Source organism: Dermacentor andersoni, chromosome 4, assembly GCF_023375885.2.
Source record: "Dermacentor andersoni chromosome 4, qqDerAnde1_hic_scaffold, whole genome shotgun sequence".
NCBI classification, from domain to species: domain Eukaryota; kingdom Metazoa; phylum Arthropoda; class Arachnida; order Ixodida; family Ixodidae; genus Dermacentor; species Dermacentor andersoni.
The window spans coordinates 159,377,390-159,401,145 of NC_092817.1; the positions used below are offsets into that span (position 1 = coordinate 159,377,390).

General features: G+C 47.6%; 1 long non-coding RNA gene across 1 annotated transcript; it reads right to left on the reverse strand.

The window, feature by feature from the left end:
• Window positions 1–408: 408 nt before the first annotated feature.
• Window positions 409–2,153, reverse strand: LOC140217163 (uncharacterized). The gene is made up of 2 exons (XR_011893672.1): window positions 2,067–2,153; window positions 409–449 (listed from the first exon to the last, which is right to left on the reverse strand). It is a non-coding gene; the product is annotated as an uncharacterized lncRNA (long non-coding RNA).
• Between the last annotated feature and the right edge of the window lie 21,603 nt (window positions 2,154–23,756).

Genomic DNA, 23,756 nt, shown 5'->3' on the forward strand with positions numbered 1-23,756 from the left:
TGTCAGTCTTTAGTGAACTAGACCCATCTTTACTGATATGCAGTTAGGTAGATCAAAGCAGATGCTGTCAAAGTGCATGTACAAGAATGTTTGGAGTGGGCATTCCTGGGTTATGTTGCCAAGAAGGGAGTTTTGAGCTTAATGCACACAGCAGCTATAGATAAGAAAACCAGCACTTCATTATTTTTTTAGATACCACAGACCTTTAGCAGGGCTTGAGCTAATGCTGGTCTTAATCTACTATAATTTCCACCATATATAGCCCTTGTCATCACAAGTTTTTTTATGGTCCTACAGTTTATTCCCGCTGTGTACAATCAAAATCTCTGCCAAAGACAACAGAAACAGTATGATTGGAAACTGCAGAATTCTCCATCTGCGGAGGTGGCTGGCTGATTGCCGTATTAGATGCTTTGTGAGCTGGCATTGATGTGTAAATCTCAACTCATCTGCAAGCATACAAAATAGGCTTTGGGATACTTTTACCACAAGAAGAGAGACTAGAATGACTGTTGCCTGTGACATATGGCACATACCCATGACGAGGGATCGGCTAGGATTCCCCATGAATACAACATCAAATAGCTTTATATTCCCACTAACTTGATAGTACATAATACTGATATGTAACAAAAATAAACAACAAAGTAACTGAAAAACGAACAGGTCTACTACGATTGAGCCACAAGGGGAAAGATAGAAACATTTGTGTTAATTGTATGAAAAAAATGTGCCTAAAATGTCATCTTCCCAGCAGCAACAATATGATCATGCACAAACTAGCATTGCTCTTCAGGCACACACACCAAGCTGCTCACACCATTTTCTACAAGATTTGAAGCCCAACAGGCAAAAGGGGTGAATACCTTCAGCATAAAAGAAGAAAGTTATTCTATTCCATATCCTCACATGAAACACAGCAATATTGTTACAAGCCATTTTCACACATTGAAGGCATCAGCAATGTGATGAAGACAATTGAAGCACTCATGTTCTTATTTCCATTGCAATACAAACCTACACTTGGTCATATGAAGGTGCATATGCCAAATTCAACCGTGTACTGTTATGAGGCACATGGAACAGACATTCCAAGGAAGTGAAATATTTGTAATGCAGTTACTTAATTTGTCCAGTCAGAAGGGCAATGCGCTAAATACAAAAAAAAACCCTACAGGCCCACTATGCAATGCTTTTGCCAAACTATCCAAAACTTCAATGTGTGCAAGTCCACAATGACCAGGAAAAGAAGTAAACAAATTTCTTGAAGATGGAATGAAAAAGAAATGTTGCAACAATTGAGAAGTGAGTTCTGTGCTTTCTAGTGGCACACGGATAGACAGTCGGTGGGCACAATTTGAACTTGAACTCATGGCAGTGTTGCAGGGGCAAATACCACTCATACTTCCGAGAAGCGTCAGTTACAATGCTGAGCTGGAAGGGAAACTTTACAAATACTTCTTCGGAAGTTCAAGCATCTGACCAGTAAGTAGTTGAGCATGACTAGGGGAAATATGATCAATTTCACAAATAGCACCATTCCAAAAGAACTGGCACACGGCATTGATTTCTCAGGTGACAACTATTTTTCGCAAAGCCTCTGCGCGCGTTAATACAACCTGAGGCAGCTTAAATCTAGGTCACATGGAATCGAAAAATACAGCAGCGGGTGTAACACTTAAATTTGCTATCTCGCGAACATGAGCGAAAACTTCAATTTGAAAAGGTTTGCTCGAAAGGAAAACTCACGGCCGTAACGCTGCTGCCCATCGCCAGTTGTGTGAATAAAAAAAAAACATCTGCACGATCAGTAGACACTTCGTCGATATTTGGAGCAGATCGTTAGTGGATATCAAGAAATGTGCACTGGATAAGAGCGAAACATCTAACCGACTGACTGACGGAAGTAAGGCTCACAGGATAAGTTTTCTCTGTCTGCACCGATAATGCAGCACGTACTGTGCAATTAAATCGCCCGTAATGCGCAGCAATTACCGCACTCGATTGAAGTCACCATCGCAGCGAAGCGCTATTTATTTCAGTACCACGAAAAACAAGGTATTCACCTAAGTACAGCGGCGGTTTACCTGTCGGCAAGCCCCTAACTCGCATATGACGAAAGCAAATGTCACGGAGTCCAAACCCACGATTGCTCACGTCAAACTGCGCTCGCACGAATATTGCGCACGTTATACGCCTTCGACACGCACAAAAGCGCGCCAAGCGCGCGCAGAACGTCTTGCAGCCGACACGACGGCAATGGCTAATCTACGTTCGAGAGTAGCTCTTTCAAAAAAGTAAAAACAAGCAACAATGTGACGTCACATCCTGCGAAAATGAGTTGTTCTCCTTTCTCACCTTCTCTCACCTCACGCATGCGCAGCGATCACGGAGCACTCGGGGGCGATGTTCAGGTTATTATATCCCAGTTACTGCCCTCTAATTCCTCCAATAGCACTGCTAGACGCGCCTCGCTAGATAACGTTCTAGCGTTAAGCGTTGCCAGGTTCAGATTCCAATGGCAGCCTGTCCGGATCCAAGGATTCTTAGTACCCTCTGCTGCATTTTTAGTACCCTCAACTGACCACCGCCGTGGTCAGTTGCTTCGCAGCTGCTGGGGACTGAGGGCCGGGGTTTGGTTGTTGTATTCATATAGAAGGTTGTGGCATTACGGTTGTAAAGAACAAGAACCCTTGCTCACAATATTTAGCACTACCTTTGTCCTAAAGATTCAATACTGATTTAATGAAATGGAGTAAGCTTCCATTGGGCAAACCTGCATGGAAGTTTTGTAAAAATCTTTATAATGAGCAATGTACGTAACATGGTAACATTATTCACATTAACATTATTCTTGACAAAATCGTGATCCTTACCTCGCATATCTTCGTTTTGTCCGTCGGTGCCCAGTTGTGATGTTTTATTTGCGCTGCCCATTTCTTCCTTCGTTCAACGTCGCGGGGGAAACGAAATACCCGCTGCCCTATTGCGCTCGATCCAGTACACAGAGGGACACAACAGCCCTTCATGCTTCGTTAACAAGCACGAACAAAACGCGAGCTCTCGCACTACAACGCCACAAAGAAAGCAAATGCAGCGCGCGTCCGTTCAGCACGACAGCCGGCGCGAAAGAACCAACATGGCGCCGAAAAGCTAGGGCGGCGGCGCATGGCCTCCGAGATCCATCGCGGCGCGCGCGTTTTGGGCGGTTCAAAGGTTGTCCCCACCCTGAAAAGCGGCGTTGACATCGAGGTACCCTTAAACCCCTTAAACTTCGTAAAGTAGTGCCACGCTTTGAAGAATGTCGCCTCCTCCTCGCGTGCTCTGGCCGAGGCCAACGCCGCGTCCCTATTGGCCTAATAGCATCACGTGGGCTCTCGCGCCGTGCATAAGCGCCATTTTTGCTAGAGAAGCGTCTACGGAGTGGCGAGGAGCGCATGTTGGCGCCGTTCCTACGGTCAAGCAGTGCAGGTGGCGCTACGGTCGAGGAGGGAGCGCGAAAGAGAGGAGAAACGAGGAGGAGTGAAGGCGGAGGAGGAGAGTGTCACTACTTTACGAAGTTTGAGGGGCTTTAGGCACCCTAGATTCAACGTGCTTTCGCTGCGGGAGCCGAGGCCGTTTGCGCATTGTTCGCGCTTAAAATATTGCGCTATTTCAACTGCAAATTTGTGTTTACACCTATTTGCTAAACATATGCAGGTTGTCCCACATAACTTGAGTCAAAGTTTTAAAAATGAAATGCACTCCGGACGCGAGTTGAACCGAATGCATAGTGCTGGCATTGGCCTAGAGTTACTCAGGCTAGTTTTTATTTTTCCCTTAACTAAAGGACTATTTATGTTTAATTAAACAGCATTTTAAGCATTGGCTGCAGACCCCAAGTGTGATACGCAAAGTTGTAGAGCACCTTGAGGAACCCCTCGATAAATTGTTTCCAACACGACATATCTCACGTGGTCCTTTTTTCAGCCTTCCAAAGAAAGCCCGCGAAATATGAAAAAATACCACGAGACGAGGCGCTTGCGCACTGTTATTGGGCTGCTATAAAGCGCGCGATGTATGAAGAAGGTCGGCTGCAGCGAAGCTGGCCCCCGGCAGGGCGTTATGCCTGGTGTAGGTATCTGGGCATGCGGCTTTTATCGCACGACGGTGTAAATGCGTGCTGCTAGCCGAGCACTGCCGAAGGGATAAAGTGTCTAAGGCCACGAAAAAGAAAAGACGAAAGCAGCATTTTGATTCTGCTTAAAAGAAGAAAAGGGCGAAGCGCGTGGGAGCGATGGAAGGCGATGACGGCTGCTACAACTTTAAACCTTAGGGCTCGAATAACAGCGGATAAATCTCACAGGGACAAAGCCAATGGTAAAAAAAAAACTTGGATATATTCAAGCAATATTACGCATGTCTTCTTCACACGATGACTCTTTTCGCACTGGCCGTCTGCTCTCCTTCTCGCGCTTACTACTAGACCTTCTTCCCTCGCGTGCGCATCGCTTCGTGGTCGCAGTAGAGTGTACTAGAAGTGTTATAGTACACCGTAGTCGCAGTATCCGATGGCTGCGTCTGGCTTCACACTTGTGCACCGTGACCGGCGCGTCAGTCCCTGAGAGAGTGCGCCCGCAGGCGGTTCCAGTTTTCCGGATGTAGATCATACCTTATGTACTTCATCTGAACCAATTCCAGTGAACTGCAATATATCCACTGCTCCTCAGGCGCCCGTATCCCTGCATGTTCTCCACAACAACGCAATTTGTCTGTGACTAACGTTGAGCACCAGATATGACTTACTCCAATCAGGAAAGAGCAGACATGGTTTCTGCTCTAGGCGCGTCAAGTGGACATAGAAGGCGCGCAGTTGTGCTATTTTAACGCTGACATCCAGGTACACATCCGAACTCAGTGACGATTGTGCGTGCATATGAAGCGCTAAGACAGACAGACTTTTACGAAGAAACCACATAAATCTTCAATCCTGGGCGAGGACGTGGAGATAGATAGATATTCTGTCAAAGTTTTCTTCAGACCCACGTGCAAGTATTTGAAGTGTGGGTGCTGAAGCTGGAGTGTCAAAGTCTTCAATGTGGAGAGTAGTTAAGAGGCAACTTTATCCGTACCACGTGCATCTGCACTAGTTGTTGGAGCCCCACGATTTCCAACACCGAAATGACTTTGCAAACTGTATTATAATCAAGACGGAAGAGGACCCAGGCTTTGTCAACCAAATACTATGGATCTATGGAGCTATCTTCACACGTAATGCCCAAATGAACATCCACAATGCTCACTATTGGAGCGACGAAAACCCTCACTGGGTTTTGAAGACACATCACCAATATCAGTGGTCGGTTAATGTGTGGTGTGTAATTTACGGTGGCGCTACCATTGGCAGCGCTGTATTAAGGGGGGGGGGGGGGGGGGGGGGGGCTGCAGCCCAGCGCTTCACCTCGGACAGTAGAAGGGGGCCCATTTATTCTAACGTGCTTAGTATATGGAACCATGGGCAACGGAACGTCGAGCGACATGCATGAAGCGAGAAAACCAGAACGAGCAGAAGTAGCCCCCCGCCTAATGTAACACCATGCGTTTAGCCTGCTCATTTGGGGAGAGCTTGTCGAGCTGCAAAAACAGGAATCCCCCGCCACCCCGGCGGGGCCCTCTTTCTTACGAAGCGAGGTGCGTTTGCTTGGAAGAGTTTTCATGGCTTCCTGTCAATCCAGACGTCTGTCCAGTGCTGTCTGGAGAGGAGGGGCAAGGGGGAAACACCTAAAACATGTAATGTGGGATGAGGACCTAAATCTCCCGTGCCCCTCCTCACCACCACGCCACCCTCCACCTGTGAAATAGTTCCGCCGCTGTCCTTCTCATAGAAAGGATGTGCTGCAGTACCCAACAGTGCCTCCCATTCGACTTTCCTTTACCATGATGGTAACTTGGGCGGGAGAGGATGAGTCCAATAGCAGATGATGATGAGTCTGATGGCAGAGTCTAGGCAGACTCACAATTGATTTTATGAGGTGACATCCACAGAAGACTTCACACGTGATTTTATTCGCGTACCGTGGGGCATGGAATGTCACTGTTCGGGCTAGGGTTGTGGAAGAGTGAAGGGAGAAGTTGGAGAACTGGACACAAAGGCCTGTCTCCAGGGCCCATTCCTGCCTAGTGGCTGCGCACCATCGCGCGCGCTCGACGGAAAAATTAGGTCAGACTGGCCGTCGAACCTTCCAGAAAGATGTAGAAAAAGATTACTCAGAGGCGACGGAGAGCGCGTAACTTCGCCCGCGCTAGAAGCCGCCCTCTCCCCTTCGTTCTCGCGTTCGGCGTCGACGGGGCGAAAGAAAAATTGAGAATCTGCCAGAACAGACGATTGCTCCTAGCCAATAGGAAGACGAGACCGGGACGGGAGAAGGAGGGAATTTGTACAAGGAACTCTATGCGTATGTGAACGCCTGCTTTGGCGCTAGTAATAGACAGACGCTGCGCGCGTCAATAAAAGGAAGTTGATCGCGGGCTGCGATTAAGCACCGAGCCGCCGGTTAAGCTTGCATAAGCCCGCCCGCTGAGGAGCTCCCGGGGGACGCACCACTCTCAGCCAGCCACGGACCATCCAGGCAGCGTGCGACAGTCACCGGGACGGCCACCGTTGGACACCTGCGGTCGCGTCGGACTGACGAAGTGTCCGGTAAACAATTAGCATCCTTTCATGCGAAAATGCTCGGTCGGAAGCATCAAAGTGGTGCGTCTAAACGAAAGGTGAAGTTACAAAGAGAAGAGCGGGAAAAGAAGCTACAAAAAATGACAAAGTACCTACTGAATGCAGCTTCCGCGGAGCAGTATGATCGCTCTACCCAGAATCCGTGTCAAACTCCCAATAGTACCGACTGTGCTTCTATGGAGGACTTGCCAACTCCATCACTACCGTTTCCTGGCAAGAAGCAAGGTTTGACTCATCTTGGTTGTCTGGATCCTGTGAAAACGGTGCCATGCCAACCTCGGTCGTCCATATTTCTGAGCAACCGACGCTAACCGAGCCCTGTCCTGTACCTGAGTCAGCAATGTTTATGCTACTCGGCCGGGCCCCTGCCACAGAGCTCCAGGTGTCCGGTCCGCCACGCGCGTTTTCTACTACTGCTGATCAACAGGTGCCAAACCTCCCCGATGAGCCTCCTCCTACTGACAAGCGCCAGGAAACAACACTCCAAGAACCGACTCACTTGTTTCCTGTTAGTTTGACTTGAAATAATCATGTTCCCACCCACAAACTGTGCCTCGAGAGGACGAATGAGACGGCTTCTCGTTGCGGCAACAGAGAAGTACAGACACCTCCGCAGCAAAAGGTACGTTGCGAGATTCGCCGAAGCGACCCTACTAAGTGGCCGGACGTTATTACTGACAACTTTCGGAGTGTTTGCCTTGAAAAAGGGCCATTGTATATTAAAAATTGGGCAGAAAATATTCCGCCTTCCGAAAGGCAATACAAAACTCAGAAACGCTATATGCTACCTCATCTTTTCGTGCGAAAGGCTGTAAATGGGGAGGCAAACGAGCGACACTGGTTAATGTACTCGGAGTCCAAAGGTTCCATTTACTGTTTCATGCGCGAACTATTTTCGATTTCACGCAACCCCAGTACTTTCACCACGCGCCGCTTTTCTGATTGAAAAGAGCAGAATAAAACGTTGGCGCGCATGAAAATAGCGTCGAGCACCGGAACTACGTGGCAGCATGGCTCGCCCGCTCTAACTCGGGAAGCACAATTGACAAGGAGCAGGTTAAGCGTAAGACAGCTGACATAAGGAAGTATAATAAGCTCTCAGGAACGGAGGAAGCCTAAAAGCAGTGAAGAAACTAGGAATTGGCAAGAATCAGATGTATGCGTTAAGAAACAAAGCCGGCAATGTCATTACTAATATGGATGAGATAGTTCAAGTGGCTGAAGAGTTCTATAGAGATTTATACAGTACGAGTGGCACCCACGATGATAATGGAAGAGAGAATAGTCTAGAGGAATTCGAAATCCCACAAGTAACGCCGGAAGAAGTAAGGAAAGCCTTGGGAGCTATGCAAAGGGGGAAGGCAGCTGGGGAGGATCAGGTAACAGCAGATTTGTTGAAGGATGGTGGGCAGATCGCTCTAGAAAAACTGGCCACCCTGTATACACAATGCCTCATGACCTCGACGGTACCGGAATGTTGGAAGAACGCTAACATAATCCTAATCATAAGAAAGGGGACGCCAACGACTTGAAAAATTATAGACCGATCAGCTTACTGTCCGTTGCCTACAAAGCATTTACTAAGGTAATTGCAAATAGAATCAGGAACACCTTAGACTTCCGTAAACCAAAGGACCAGGCAGGATTCCCTAAAGGCGACTCAACAATAGATCATATTCACACTATCAATCAGGTGATAGAGAAATGTGCGGAATATAACCAACCATTATATACAGGTTTCATTGATTACGAGAAAGCGTTTGATTCAGTCGAAACCTCAGCAGTCATGGAGGCATTGCGGAATCAGGGTGTAGACGAGCCGTATGTAAAAATACTGAAAGCTATCTACAGCGACTCCACAGCCACTGTAGTCCTCCATAAAGACCGCAACAAATTACCAATAAAGAAAGGCGTAAGGCAGGGAGATACGATCTCTCCAATGCTATTCACCGCGTGTTTACAGGAGGTATTCAGAGAACTGGATTGGGAAGAATTAGGGATAAGAGTTAATGGAGAATACCTTAGTAACTTGCGATTCGCTGATGATATTGCCTTGCTTAGTAACTCAGGGGACCAAACTGCAATGCATGTTCACTGACCTGGAGAGGCAGAGCAGAAGGGTGGGACTAAAGATTAATTTGCAGAAAACTAAAGTAACGTTTAACAGTTTCGGAAGGGAACAGCAGTTTACGATAGGTAGCGAGGCACTGGAAGTGGTAAGGTAATACATCTACTTAAGACAGGTAGTGACTACTGATCCGGATCATGAGAGTGAAACAATCAGAAGAATATGAATGGGTTGGGGTGTGTTTGGCCGGCATTCGCAGATCATGAACAGCAGGCTGCCATTATCCCTCAAGAAAAAAATATATAACAGCTGTGTCTTACCAGTACTCACGTACGGGGCAGAAACCTGGAGGCTTACGAAAAGGGTTCTACTTAAATTGAGGACGACGCAAAGAGCTATGGAAAGAAGAATGGTAGGTGTAACGTTAAGGGATAAGAAAAGGGCAGATTGGATGAGGAAACAAACATGCGTTAATGACATCTTAGTTGAAATCAGGAAAAAGAAATGGGCATGGGCAGCACATGTAATGAGGAGGGAAGATGACCGATGGTCATTAAGGGTTATGGACTGGATTCCGAGGGAAGGGAAGCGTAGCAGGGGGCGACAGAAAGTTAGGTGGGCAGATGAGATTAGAAAGTTTGGAGGGTCAACATGGCCACAATTAGTACATGACTGGGGTAGTTGGAGAAGTATGGGAGAGGTCTTTGCCCTGCAGTGGGCGTAACCAGGCTGATGATGATGATGATGATGATGATGATGATTAAGCATCTTCCCACTGAGGCCGCTTACAGGACAGAGGTGTTGAAGCGCGTAGTCGTTGTAGTTAAGCTTCTAGCTGAGCATAACCTAGCGTTTAGGGGCAGTGAGGACATTTTTGGTTAAACGAGAAATGGCAATTATACGGGAGTGCTTGAGGCCATTGCCAAGTCTGATCCCATTCTAGAGGAGGGCATCAAACGCTACGGGAACAAAGATACGATGGGAACACCCATCGTATCTGTGAAAAACCATTTGTGATGAATTTGTCGAGCATATGGCGAAGGCTGTCAATGAACGTCTTGTTGACGAAGTGAAACGCGCAAAATACTTCTCTTTAATTTTTTATTCGACTCCAAACCTTACTCACTTTGATCTGCTGTCAGTTGTTTTACGATACTATTTAAATGGGAAAGTGTACGAACGCTTTCTCGGATTTGTTCCAATTGAATCGCATACCGGCTTGTATCTTTTCGATACCGTGATGTTCCTCTTGACGACCAATCGCATCTCAATTGATGACTGTAGGGGCCAAGCTTATGATAATGCGAGTAATATGTCAGGAAAATACAAAGGACTGCAAGCTCAAATCAAACACCTGAACGAATTGGCAGTCTACGTCCCGTGTGCTGGTCATTCACTGAACTTAGTTGCCGCGTGTAGCGCTGACAGCTGCCTTGAGGCAGTCAAATTTTTCACTGTAATTCAGAGACTGTATGTGTTCCTTGCTGCCTCACCTAAGCGGTGGAGGTGTCTTTTGGACAGCATAGGAAGAACTGGCCAGCAGCTTGTTTTGAAAAGTCTCTCTGAGACCAGGTGGTCAAGACACGCTGAATCATGTAAAGCCATTCTGAAAAATTTCAATGCAGTCTTGCGTTCCCTTGAAGCTATATCAAAGAACTAGGAAGAAAACGGTGACACTAGGAACGAAGCGCACTATCTCTTCAAGAAAATGACAAAACTAGAGACTGCATTCATGGCGATTTTCTGGGGTGAAATCTTGGAGCGCTTTGACAAAACGAGCGTAGCACTTCAGAAACTGGGCCTAGACATTTCAACTGCTGTAGACCTGCTGAGCTCTCTAGACGGCTTTGTTATTCCTTTGCGACCTCTCCTTGATACCTTCGAAGAAAGAGCACGCACACTAAGTACCAATCAATGCTATCAGTATGAGGGCAAACGCATCGTTTTGAGTAAGCACCCGGACGGAAAAGGCGATAGTGCGCTACAAGGTAGAAAAAAGTTTATCGTAGAGACCTACAATGTTGTACTTGACAGACTAGGCTCTGCTTTGCGAGTGCGAAAGGCTGCCTACACAGAACTCTGCGAAAGGTTCGGATTCTTAAAATTGCTGACAGAACTTGGGAGCGAGGACTCTCTGGCACAGCAGGCTGAGAAGTTGGTGAAAACCTACAAAAATGATTTGAAGCCAGCATTTTGCGCTGAAATCGGTCAGTTTGCGAACTTTCTGCACAACTATGTGTGCCAGGACACGAGTCCCCTGGGAATAATGAAGTTGCTGCACGAAAGAAAGCTTATTGATGTGCTTCCCAACTTTTCTATTGCTTTGCGAATGTACTTAAGCGTACCCGTGGCAAACTGTGAGACCGAACGATCGTTTTCCAAGTTGTCGCTGATAAAAAATCGCCTTCGTTCGAGCCTCCTTGACGACAAGGTGAACTCGCTTGCTATCATGTCCATTGAAAGTAACCTCTTCCGCGATCTATCCTTCGAACAGACTATATCTGATTTCGCCAAAGCGAAGGCGCGAAAGAGTTCGAATAAGTTCGTTGTGTCGACTCCCAGCCTCCACGTTGCCAATGAAACGCTGAGCAGTGTAATTCAAGATATGCAAATCTTCGTTGTTCGTCTCTTGTTTGTTCTTCTTGTGATATTGAGCGTGCTTATAAAGAACTGTACTTTTGTTGTGTTTGATAGTGCCACGTTTATTTGGTGTCGTCCTTGCTTGTCGTACCTCTAACGAAAATATTTTCAAATAATGTTTTGTAATTAAAGTTGGTAATTTTCATCTGTATTACAGTGCATTTTTATGTTGTTTGTATTGCGTTAAGTATTGTATATATCTATTGTATATTTATAGAGTAACGTGTATAACGGTTACTGCAGTCTGGTGCTTGAATTTTAATTAAGAATGTTTTGGATACAACCATGCGTCTCCTCACTGGATTAAACTTAGTGATGCAAACAAAGCCTAGCTTCAGAAGGATTGACATCTGAGCGATGTTGTCTTTTCTACGCTCTTGTTCGTCTTGAGTGCATTAACCTTTTCCTTAAAGCCTAGCTTTTGCTGAAAACAGAATGCAGATTAATCACAAAGTGAACATGTGTGTTGGTGTTTACAACAGCACGCGTTTCAAGCAAGTTTTGTTGTTTTCCTTATAATAATAACAATAATAATTATCCCGTTGATCGCACTTCGTTCTCTTTAATTTGGTGGAATTAAAATGAAACATGCCATATTTCCAGTAGCGTAGCAGGCGACAGGGGGAGGGGGGGAGGGTTCAGTATAAAGAAAGGGGGCCTGCGTGCGCATTAGCCCATGGATGGATGGATGGATACAACTTTCTTGTATGTCCGGCAAGGTTTAACGCGACCCGCGCTCAGGTCTCCCACGGAGGAACGTCAAGGCCCTGCCTCAACGCCGCTTCACGGGCTTGCTGGACTGCCCACATCTGAATTCCGAGGTCTGAGCTGCGCAGAGCGGCGGCCCACCTCGACGACAGGGTCTCCGGAGTAACTTCCATCCCTTCTATAACTACATTGCACTCCCACAGCATTAGCCCAGGGCCCCAATTTTTCTTAATACGGCCCTGATCATTGGCCCGTGTTTCTTTTTTTTTTTATAACACGCTTACAGGCGAAAGATACGTCAACAACATTTTTGATGGAGCGCTAGAGGATTTTCTTTGCGAAGTTCCATTGGCGAGGATTAAGGATATTTGGTATCAGCATGATGGTGCTGCCGCGCACGGCAGCAGCAAAGCTTGAAAATGGCTGCATGAAGTATTCCCGCAGCGGTGGATTGGACGGCATGGGCAATGCTTGGCCGGGACGGTCACCACATTTAACTCCCCTCGATTTCTTTCTCTGAGGCTACGTCAAGGATCAAGTACACCGGACACCACCAACGACATCAGAGAACCTAAAAGAAAAAATAAGACAATTCTGCAACTCCATCGTTGATACCATGATCAAGAACGCCTCGGAAAATGTGCCTATGAGATGCCGAATGTGCATTGCTGCAGGTGGTGACCTCTTTGAACACGCATTATAATCAAAGGGCGCTTTTTGGATTGAAGGTCCCTGGAAAATCATTCCGGCCCTAACGCCGCCTCGCCACGCAACCCCGTTACACTCCGTCGGCAGGCTTTCAGCTCTTGCCCATTTCAAGCATCAAAAAATAAAGCCATGTTCTTGTTCTCTTTCGTCTCCTTAGACGCTTTATCGCTTCGGCACCGGTCGGCCAGCAGCACGCATTTACAGCGTCATGCGATAAAAGCCGCATGCCCAGATACCTACACCAGGCAAAACACCCTGTCGCGGGCCAGTCTCGCTGCAGCCGGCCTTGTTCATACATCGCACGCTTGAGAGCAGCACAATAACAGTGCGCAATCGCCCCGTCATGTGGTATTTTTTTCGTATTACGCGGGCGCTCTTTGGAACGCGGAAGAAAGGACCGCGGGAGATATATCGTGTTGGAAACAATTTATTGAGAAGGTGCTCCACAACTTTGCGTATCACACTTGGGGTCTGCAACCAATGCTTAAAAAGTTGATTCATTAAACATAACTAATCCGGTAGTTAAGAGGAAAATAAACAAACAGCTGTGCAACCCTAAGCCAGTGCCAACATTATGCATTCGGTTCAACTCGCGTCCGGAGCGCGTTTGATGTTGAAAACTTTGGTTCCAGTTATGTGGGACAACCTGTACATCTGAGCCATGGATTATACAACTCTAACTATTTCAATTTTGTTGTCATTATGAAGCGCGTCGTCTGCTAGCGAACGCGCGTTCATTGCGCGGACACCGTATTTGTTGTAGAGAGCTTGTACAGAACATTTTATTAAATGTCTGTTTGCACTGGTGCGCGCATGGCTCTTCTCGACTGTTACCAATTGCAGCGTTAGTCCAGTGAACTCATGTCCTGTACCCAGATTTCTAAGAGTAGCACGTAAGTTTGTCACAGCAGCTACCTATGTGCAACATGAAGCTACGTAATAAAATTTCATCGTGTTGTTTCACGCCCGCTTCTTTCTGGTGAAATATTACAGCACGGAAAATATTCGAAGAAAACAATATTACAGCGAAATAAATCAGGTTTATTCAGTGCATGGCGCGAAGAAGAGAAGCGGATGACTTAACTTCTCAGTAAATCAAATGGTGCGTAGACACATTCGCGACATACATATAATAGAAAAATTGTCAGGTACTCTGAATGCACTTATTGAAGAAGTAATAACCTTCGACCGGAATAAGCGTGTTCGCAGTAACAAAGGCGGCACCAAGTTTTCTTCATGGTGGTGCCGTGTTCGATCGATGGTGGCGGTGATGGTGGTGGTGATGTTGAAGCAGGCGGGGTTAGCCTGGCATACACAGCCGGCAATTGTTCCGCCTGATCATCCTTCGAGTTGAGATCAGGGATGTGTCACCAGGTGTCGATGAGCCCCGTGTCTCGCAGGAAGGCTATCAGAAGTCGTTGCACTCTCTTCCTGAATGCCGCGGGCCCTCCGGGGAAAACAACGTCTTCAAAGGTCCTGTGCGTGAGACCATTATTTTGGAGGTTGTCGACCATCGCTTTTCTTTCTGTGTCAAACTGCGGGCATAGCCAAATGAAATGTTCGATGTCGCCAATGTCACCACAGAAAACACAGAGTGGGGAAGCGCGAAGCCCAGTCTTGAATAACCAAGCTGGGGTGTACGCGGAGTCGGTCCTGATGCGATATACATGCGTCGCTTGTTCGCGTGTAAATCCATGAGTCACACAGGATTCGTGTGGATTCTTGTGCATCTCTCTAAAGTGAAGGCGGATTGCACCCTTAGGGTTTCGAAAAGCTTTTGGAGCTTTCACTTTTGGGACACATGTCAGCGCTAGGCGTGCAAGGGCGTCAGCTTCCTCGTTTCCAGCAATTCCTACGTGTGATGGAATCCACTGAAACCTTATGTTAAATCCCTTGCTCGTTAGGTCGTCAATCAGTCCCAGAGACTGCCTTGTAAATTTCTCTGGAGGTAGGCCCCGATGTAATCTCTGTAATGCTGACTTGGAATCCGTCAGCACCATGACATCTCGTGCAGAAAAGGCCCGTAGTTTCTGCAAAGCCGCGGTGATTGCGGCGCTTTCTACTGTTGTAGAGGAAACTACGCGATCCAGTCGGCCAGACCATGACACATCAAGGGATGGTATGCAGAATGCCGCTGCACAGCTATCTGTTTGTGCGCACACCGAACCGTCTGTGTACACTTGTAGATGGCTTTGAAACACAGTGCTCAAGTGGTCCAGCACAATAAACTTTGCCTCGGCAGTTGAAATCGTGCGTTTCGTCGGTAGGTGGGGTACATTGAGGCTGCAGGTAACGTCCGGAAAAGACCATGGCGGGTCAAGGCGACTTCGTTTAGGCCATTCCAATCTTATAAATCGGAAGGTGTTCAGCGCCGCATGGAAATGTGAGCGAGTTTTCGCTCTTAGCCGCCGGAGAAGCGCCGTGCCTGCGCGTGACTCGCCCAGCCTTAATAGCAGCGTGAGCAATGCCTGAGATGCCAAGAGGCGGAGTGGAAGATACTCTGCTTCATTAGTGACTTTCTTGTTTGAAGCCGCCGTTGGAACTCCCATCGCCATGCGAAGTCCCTTTCTGTGCACTGCCTCCAAGCGCTCGAATTGACTCGATGACGGTGATATCAGAGGGAGCTGATAGAGAATGCGGCTTGTTATCAGTGCAGTGTTCAGTTTAAGCATGGATGTAGGATTGTTTCCCCAACGTACACCTGCCAATCGACGTACTGCGTTGACTCTTTGCACTGATGCAGCCACAACACTTTCGACCGCACCCCGCCATAGTAGCTTGTTGTCGATGGTGACGCCCAGGAATCGAACATGAGTTGCACGAAGAATTGAATGCCCTCTGATATTCAGCGTCAGACGTGTTGACTTGCGTCTCACTCCCGGGAAAAGAATGTAAGCAGATTTTTCTGCTGATAAAGGTAGGCCAAGCGTCGATAAGTGGCGATCGATAGTGGAGACTGCGGCCTGGGCTATCCGGGCCAAACGTTTGTGCTGGTACCCCGAGGTCCAAATGCAGATGTCATCTGCGTAGATGGACATTTTAACTGCCGTCCGACCTACTTTCAGGGCATCTGGAAGGCTGGCCATGGCAACGTTAAAAAGCAAGGGAGATAGGACACTTCCTTGTGGGAAGCCGAGGGAAATTTGTCGCTTGTCGCTCATTATACTTCCGAGCTTAACTTGGACACATCGATCACTGAGAAATTCATGGACGAATCGAAGGGCATTTCCCGAGACGCCCATGGCTCGGAGTCCATTGATGGTGCCTGTATGAAGCACACAGTCGTATGCCTTGGCAACGTCCATAAAGATGGCAAGTGTGGAAAGGCCGTCTACGCGACGGTGCTCGATATGGTTTAGTAGATCCAAGACACTGTCCTGGGCACTCAACCGTGGACGAAATCCGGTCATACATGATGGCAGTCTATTTCCGTGCTCAAGATACCATGTTAACCTCGTACATATTAGTCTTTCCATCAACTTTGATGCGCATGATGTTAGCGATACTGGCCGATATGAGGTGAGGTTTGCAGGATCCTTTCCGGACTTGAGCACTGGCACCACCCATGCTGTCTTCCACGCTTCTGGGATCTCTCCTGTGCTCCAGACGTGATTAAATATGTCCAAAAGGGCTCGTTTTCGTTCATATGGCAGATTTGTCAGCATCTGATTGCTGATCGAATCGGGACCCACAGCACAGCGTCTTCTTAATTTGCTAAGCGCCAAATCCAACTCACGAAAGGTGAACGGCGTATCCATGGTATGCATTGCTTCAGACAACAGAGGGTTCGATGCTCCTGCTGATCTGCCAGATGTGTATACGTCTGCAAAATCTTCTGCAAGGGTTTGCAAATCTTTTCCTTGCTCTAAAGCAAGTGCTTCGAATGGCCTGTGTAGGCGAACCTTTCCGGATAGGCTATTCATTACTCCCCATATCCTTGTCATGGGAGTAAACGCCGATAAACTCTCACAGAAAGCAGCCCATTGAACTCGTCTTAACCTTTTTGTGTGACGACGGATGACAGCGTTTATCCTGTTGTATTCAGTTTTCGCAAATGGATTTCCCGTTTTTCTAATTAGTTTTCGCTCCGCGCTCCTACGCGCTGCGCAGAGGTTTTTTTGTTTCAAATCAGGAGTAGGGAAATGATCTGGCAGTTTCAACATTGAGGTAGCCACTCTTTTGCTCCGCAGCATATCTGCGAACAGCTCACCAGGGGATTCATCCAGCGCTTCTCTGTATGTGTCCCAGCGGGTCACAGCACAGAATTGTTGCCCAGCAGTGTGAAATCCGGTGATGTTGGTGAAGATCGGAAAGTGGTCACTGCCCATCCTGTCTGGGGCCGTTGTTGACGATACGACAAGGTCTGTAGAATGGATCACGAGGTCTATGGCACTCCATGAATCTGGTGGTCTGAAGAAAGTCGGTTTTCCATCGTTCGCGATACATAAGTCAGCAGCATCTGCGGCTGCGACAAGTTCCTTGCCTCGGGAATCTGCAGTCCTATCTCCCCAAAGCGAATGATGTGCGTTAATGTCGCCGCAGATTATTATAGGAGAGGGGCAACGAATGCAAAGGTCCTTTATGAACGCCTCCATGGAGACCTTCCTGCGCGGACTTATATACACCGACACCACATTGAGTTTTCGTTTTCCTAGGCACACTTGCACAGCGGCGACTTCCAAGAAGGTAGAACAAAGGTCTTGCACTGGTAAGGTGACGTGAGGTACTTGTCGCCTGATGTATATCATCGCACTTCCATTTGCAAATGAAGGTATACTCGGATTACCATGTCTGATGTACTCTGGGATCGTCCTTCCATTTGGGAGACCGGCCTCCGAGAGGGCTAGAATTGGTATAGGTATGTCTCGAAGGAAAAGGCTGAGTTCAGAAATACGCTGTAAAATACCGGCGCATTGTCATTGCATCATTAAGGGCACTTTTGGACGACGGAATGGACCAAGTGGGCGAGAAATTACCATTATGCTACTGAGGGTATGTGAAAGTAGAGCAGAGTATTACTGACTCAAGAGCCAGCACTGCTTCCAGCATATCCTTCGTTGAACTAGCAGGCATATTCGCGACGTGGGAACGTAGTGCCGTGAACAAAGCGCGCATTACATGCTGGCAGTTTTCCTGCTGACTGTTGCCTAGTGGTACTTGAGGTCGGTTTACTGCGGCCGCATAGGTGCGTTTTTCGGACTCTTTTCGAACGGGTTTCTCAGCAGCTGTGACCGTTTGCGTTGCCTCAATAACTTCGTTTACCGGTGTGAGACGCGGGAAATGAGATGCGTACTCTGTTTCCAAACCAGTTAGTTGTGGTGCTCCGGACGTCTTCTTCGTGTTCGATGGTGCGCTTGCACTCTTTGGACCCACAACAAACAACTTATTTCTTCGCTGAGCAGCTGTCCGCGCGGGACATCGACCGTAGCTAGCAGGATGGTTACCGCCGCAATTTGCACACACAAAGTTGTCTTTACTTGCACACGTCTTAAAGACATGAGGTCCCCCACAGCGCTTGCACCTCTGTTCCCCACGACAGTACTTAGCTATATGTCCGAAGCGCTGACACTTAAAACAGCGTGGTGGTGTCTCCACGTAGTCGACAAGCTCATGTCTGGTGAAACCAAGGTTGATCTTCTCCGGGCGTTCAGAATTCGGAGCAAATGTGAGAACCACCAAGTTAGTGCGCCTTGACTCCCATTCAGATGACGAGGTTTGGACCCGACGGATGATTCTTCTTGCATGGAATACTCCCTGAGGTCTCAGGTAGGTGAGCAGCTCTTCATCCGAGTACCATTTAGGGACTCCTCTAACAATGCACGTGTTTTTCATATAATTGTGTGGGACACGGGGAGATATGACTATGCCGCCGATATTCTTGATCTCTAGAAGGACGTTGGCTTGTCCTTCTGTCTCTACATCTAAGAGCAATGCTCCCTGTGCTGTGAAGTGGCTCTTCACTGGTGCTCCACCGAGAATCGTTTCAAGCTCAGAATGCAGGACAATAGGGTTTACTTGCCTTAAATCATCTCTTTCGGATGCTGCAGTGATTAACATTGGAATGCCCTCCGCCCTGTCTTTACGATGGCGCACAATTCGGAAACCACTCTCGTCCATGTCCAGGTCTGAAGGGTTCGCCACGTTGTCGTCCTCGATGATAGTTGACTCGTCTTCAGATTCACCAGTGTCTTGTCGCTTGCAGTCAGGCTGGCTTGTACAAACCGGCTGGCGTTCCTGACCCGGTGTCAACCCTTGGGAGGTCATGGCGGGGTGCCCGTCGGCGCCAGCTTGGTTCCTTCTAGCACGTTGTGAGGCAGCGGGTGGCGCAGCACACGTCGGTCTCCGATACGGAAGGTACCTTTTCGAGTCGACAGACGTCTTGAGCCGTTCTGACCAGTAATATTAGCAGAAAATAACGAAAATAACGATAAATGTAGGCAGAGCTACTCAGACAGGCTAGCAGCAGGTTCGTCGTCTTCTTCTTCCTCCTGTTCGATAGAATCATTGGAACGCGCACGGCAACTTCGACCAGCGGCCTGTGGCTGGAGTCTTATCAAGGAAGGAACTAGTACAATTCTAGTTCACTCTAGATGGAACCAACCCCAAGTGCACCAATAGATTTTCCGAGAGAAGGAAACATGTCAATGATTGGACGCTAATATGAACAAAAGTGTTGACAGAAAAGGCAGACCTACGTATACTCAGACTGAATCGGGGCGATGGGGAAGTAAAGGCCACTGTAATCTCCATGGCTTGTCTGACAATCTTCTTCAGCGCACCAGCATGTGAAATGAAGAAGAAACATACAGTATCATCGAATGCTATTTGCTGTTCAGATCGTATGGGATCTCTGAATTCCCTATTAGATGTGATCGAATAGTTGTTTCTGTTCGAATGTAACGCATAACAGCACTTTGAATTATCGAGGGCGTGTCCGTGCAAGTGACGACTGCTCAGAATGATTATGCTGCTAACGAGTCGCGGCTGTTGCACAGAGGCCCACCAGTTCTTGAGGGAATTAACGCACGGTCTTTGGTGGCCTCTGCTTAACGCGTCCTTAGCTGTCAGTCAATATAAACGCCCCGTTCCGGGACAGCCTGTAAATCTACCAACTCGATTCAGGCAAGGAAAGTTTCTTCTTTTTTTTTTGACAGTCTCACCAAGTTTTCATGCCATTAAAACTGAGCGGTGAATGTTATAGCACACATATCTTATTCAACGAACAAAGCGAATCTGCGCATATCTCTACGTGTATGTGAGGCATGCCGTTCCTTTAAATGCTGCATTATTATCATTATGATAGTGCACCGGATACCTGAAAGCGGCCGTTTACATATGCAAGCTGCTCAGTTGAGCTGACGTACAGTTGGAAAGGGCATTTGATGCTGTTTTAAAATATAAGTCAAGCATAGCCTGTTTTATGGGGAAATCATACTCGAAAATAGATTCATTTTGTTTAAACCCCTACAAAAGAGGCGAAGAACTAAGCTACTTTCTTTTATATAAATGAGTTCTAGGGCTTAGGTGCCCGATTATGAGGCGCATGCGGCTTTTGAGTTTTCACCAGCTAGGGCTCTTTAACATGCACCGAAATTTAAGTACACGAGTGTTTTTTTTTTTTCATTTAGTCCCCATCGAATTCCGCGGCCTGGATTGCCTGTATTGAACCCGTGAGCTCCAATTTAGAAGCCCAATGCCATAGCCACTATTGCCACTAATTAGGCTACCCCGCTGGTATCTCTTTCTTTTTTATTCTTCTTTAAGCATGAACTGGCAAAAAAAAAATTGAACGCGGCTTACGGGCCAAAGATTAATATACGAAATAGTTAAATAAAACTGTTTTCGGCACCTGAGGTTAGACCCAATAAATGACCCCATACCAATTACTTCGCATTCTGTTACGTGAGGAAGAAGCAAACATGAACGGTATGTCTAGCGGAACATTTCTTTTTCTCTCAGTATACTTCACGTAAATATGAGAACAGGGCAACGGGCGTTGTATAAGGCATATATGTTTCATTTGTTAAAACGGCAAGCAGCAAGCTTACAGTCATCTTTTTCGTTCGTCTGCGTTTCGCCACAACTACTGATGGAAAACTATACGCGTAAGAATACACACCAGAGACACATGCTGCTTGTAGAACAAGTAAAGTAATTGTCCTCTGAGCCAACTACAATAACATAGCAGAATTAAAGCTGGAACTACAGCCGCAATCAACGCACAGTCACCTCGCGGCATAAAACCACGGAAAGGAATTTATTCTTAAGACATAAATGCACGTCATATGTAAATAGGAACACAATTAGAGCGGTCGGATCGCAAACAGCCGCCTGCAAAGCAGTACGAGCCAACGTTTTGTACCGCGCGAAATCGCCAGCGATTTCCAATGGCGTGACCTCGATGCGGCCCAAACCACTTTAAAGCCACTTCGATCGCAGCGCCGCCACAGTACTTCTCGTCATCGGGAGCCTCACAGCAAAGCATGCGCTGCTGCGGCCACTCGTACCACTCAACCGTATTCTATAACACAATCTAACTGCTGGGCATACACTCTAAAAAATTTTACATCATTTGGGGCTTATCTTGTCCCCAAACAATAATCGTCATCTGCCTGGCTTGCGTTTCGTCTCTTGAAAACTCGGCGCTCGCTACTTTCCTGTCGAGGATGCAGTGTCAAGCTGATAACGCGCAAGGAAGTACCGGAATCCAGGCTCGTACCCTGGGCCACCCCCCCCCCCCCCCTCGAAATTAGGCGGCATATCCCCGCCCCACGCCACCGCTCCTCACACACATTCCTAAAGCGCCGGCAAATCAATCTATTCGGCGGTCAACATTTTGCTGCTTGTTACAGCGAAAGCTGTGTATGACTAACCTTCCGTAGCTTTTTCGGCGTCCGTCAACAGAAAAAATCATCATGAGGGCCGATCCTGGTGATAGTGGAGAAAGGGTCCAAGCTCAATGCGACATACACCTGTGGGCTCGGGAACCTGTAACGCGTCCTTCGGCATCTTCGGGATGTACCCACGTATGGGGAGTGCTTAACGCCTGCTTTACCTCCTCCGCGGGTGTCCTCGGTATTGCACTATCTTCGGGATCGGCCCACGTATGGGGAGTGCTTAACGCCTGCTTCACCTCCGGCGGGGGTCGGCCCGGTGTTGCACTGTCTTCGGGATCGGCCCACGTATGGGGGGTGCTTAACGCCTACTTCACCTCCACCGGGGGTCGGTCTGGTGTTGCATCCTCGCGCCGACCCCCGGTGGAGATGAAGCAGTTTGCTTTTCGCTTGAGACCTTTGACTGTCGTCAGTTTTCACTGTCATTCTGTCTTCACAGAGTGGAATGGTTGTCAATTCTTTCACTCTTTTGGATGGCGGTAGTTATCGGCATCACCTGGGGTGTGAAGGCCAGTTTTCTCGTAGATTCGGTGCCCGCGCGATTAACTCGAGATGAGTTCAGTTGTCACCATCTATTCAACGATCACGCGCATCGCTGTTGCTTTGCTAGTTCAATCTTCTTTGCTTAGACTGATCCAGGGACCAGGAAAGGGATTCGGTTCGTAGTCAGCTGGTCTGTATGGTTGTGGAACGAATTGCGGCCGGAGAAAGCGCCAGTTGCGTTTAGCTTCTCCTTTTGCTTCATTATTTCCTCGAGTGACGGCTCGCCACGACGCTGGAAGATCCTCAGAACCTTATACCCATGATATGGTTTAGATAAGATGGAAAATGAAATAATGCGAAACAGCGTCCATCATCAGACCTTGCTATAGCCGTTAAACCCATAAGCAATATGACTGTCACCCGTTACCTCGTCTGGCTTTCCCCTAATTGTACAGCACTTTTCGTGCAACATTGACAACTAGAAACAAGAGTCGCAAGGAGTTGAAAAATTAAGCGATCGGCTAAGTGAGAGAGCCAAGGCTCACTCCCTTAGCGCTACCACTACTTCGTGCGCTTCTTTAATGCACGAGTCCATTTGATGTGGTTCCTTGTTTGCCAAGCAAAAGAGAGGTATATCTCACAGGCGTACCTGTGAGATAGACCTCATTTTAATTCTCTTTTGCGGGTTTACCGGTCTTTATGGTGAATGGGTGGGCATTATTCACATTTGTGCTAGTAAAAGTATCTCCTCCCCCCCCCCCCCTCATTTGCATGGAAAGTTACCTCGGGTTGCCCCCCCCCCCCCCCTCCGAAAAAAAAATCCTGGCTACGTGCCTGCCGGGATTGCAGCGTTAAAGAAGGGTAACGCGGGCAAGACAGATGACGATTATCGTTTGGGGACAAAATACAACCCAAATGGTGCAAACTTCTTTAAGAGTGTAGTGTTACTGTGCAGACCCTTTTCGCGGAGTAGGTTGCTCTAGACGAACGAGATGGCGCTGCGGAACCATTACAAAACGGTTACATTATTAACCATTACAAAAAACGGAGACTTGCAAAAACAAAGTTAACAATAGGGGGTCAGAAAATTTCGTTATGGGAATTCATAGTGCGTTTCCTTTTTCTTCTTTTTTTTTTACCTAGCTAAGACATTAGGCAGTATAATAGCAAGAACTCGGTGGCGCAACCCACCTCCCCATTCCACAGGGGACGCTCATAACATCCATCCATCCATCCGCTAATGTTCCTTAAAACCCCGACCCCAACGGCGGCAGAACTAACGGCCCTGCGTCGAGCACTGGAATTCATTGATTCTGAAGGACCTAGAAAATGGGCTGTGTTCTGTGATTCAAAACCGGCATTACAGTGCACGCAGTCAGTTCTCCGACACGGATGTCATGACCAATCGACATACGAAGTCGTGAAACTTTACCATGATGTCCAACAAAAAGGCCACGAGGTCGTTTTTCAATGGGTACCTGGCCACTGTGGGATCAGTGGCAATGATTCCGCCGATAACGCTGCTCGCACAGCACATCAAGAA